Genomic DNA, 1452 nt, shown 5'->3' with positions numbered 1-1452 from the left:
CACCATTGAAGTCTTAGATAGGAAAAATTGGTTTAACTTTGTTCTAAATGATATCTTTTATAAAGACTTTAACAGAACTGGGCAGATCTTTTATTTTCAATTTTATTTAAAAAAAAAAACATTTGTGTCATAATTCTTGTCAAGTTCATAATTTTCAATTTACTGTTTTGTTTTTTCTTTTCCAAAGTCAGTTGTGACAGTTTTGCCTTAAGAAAGAAATGTTTGTTTGGACTTAATTCCTATTCATTTAAAATGAATAAAATTTACAAAATTACATTTACTACATAACTTAATTTTATTTTTAATTTTCAATTAAAATGTTTTGTTTTAAACTTCTGAGCGTCATCCCGCTGCTCATTTTGTCGTTCCGTGGTGTCGGCGGCCCACCGCCGTGATGTCTGTGGCGGGTTCCAGCCCCCGGCTCCCCCCCCCCTGCCTCTGGTTTTCCTGCAGCGTGGCCTGCTGACTCCTATCCTGTCAGCGAGCTCCGTCGTCCTCCTCCTGGGACGGGGGAGGAGCAGTGAAGGAGCAGGAAGCCCGGAGGTCCTTCAAGACGCTCCGGGGTCAGAGTCCCATCCCAGACCTGAGGTCCGGTCTCCGTCTCCATTGTTAAGACGGAAGAGAAATGAGTCCAAACTTCCTCCGTCTATTCTCGGCCTGACTCGGTTTATTGGCTGACGGTTGACGATCGCTGCTGGACTTTTACCAACAACTTTAAAAATAGGAAGGTGTGAGGCGTTCACTGCCCCGCCCGTCGTTACGTCAGTGAGTGAATTAGACTGAAACTTTCCTCAGTTTGGACTGAAGTTTCTGGGGCAGGAACAGGAGTTTGTTTCCATGGAGACAGAGCTCAGTTCATCAGTTTGAACTTTCTTTAAATCCAGCGTTACCTCAGGGAGGGGTCGGGTTTTTTTTTTTTTCCAGATGTTTCCTCGACCTCCAACCACTGACGTATCGAGACACAGACTCAGGTTTCAGGACGATTTCATGCTGAACTTGACCTCAAACAGTTGCACGCAGCTGTTGAATATTACTTTGATTTTTTTTTACAGCATCACAGACGACGCTGAGGTGAAGTTCAGTGTGAAAAATGAAAAAATGAAAATGATAAAACAGTCACCGGTCTTTAAAAAACACCAACAGTCGTCTCCGTTCATCAGATTAGAATAAAATGATCGTCCGTTTGTTCCGACGTCGACACGTTTCCGCAGCAGCAGCAGCTTCAAATGAACTGTTCTCTGATCAGATTTGAACTCCATTGATCCTTGTGTTAACAGCAGATCTTCTGCCTCTTGGAGGCGCCAAGCATGTGGTTCCACTGGGAATCGAACCCAGGACTTCCTGCTTGTCTGCTGCTGAGGAAAGCTATGCTAACAACCGTTACACCAGTCTTCAATCAGTTAGAATGTAAAAAAAGAAAAAAAAAATTCAACCTACATTGAAGTTCAAACC

Source organism: Cynoglossus semilaevis, chromosome 14 (assembly GCF_000523025.1).
Source record: "Cynoglossus semilaevis isolate Cse_v1.0 chromosome 14, Cse_v1.0, whole genome shotgun sequence".
Lineage (NCBI taxonomy): Eukaryota > Metazoa > Chordata > Actinopteri > Pleuronectiformes > Cynoglossidae > Cynoglossus > Cynoglossus semilaevis.
This window is presented reverse-complemented; position numbering follows the sequence as displayed.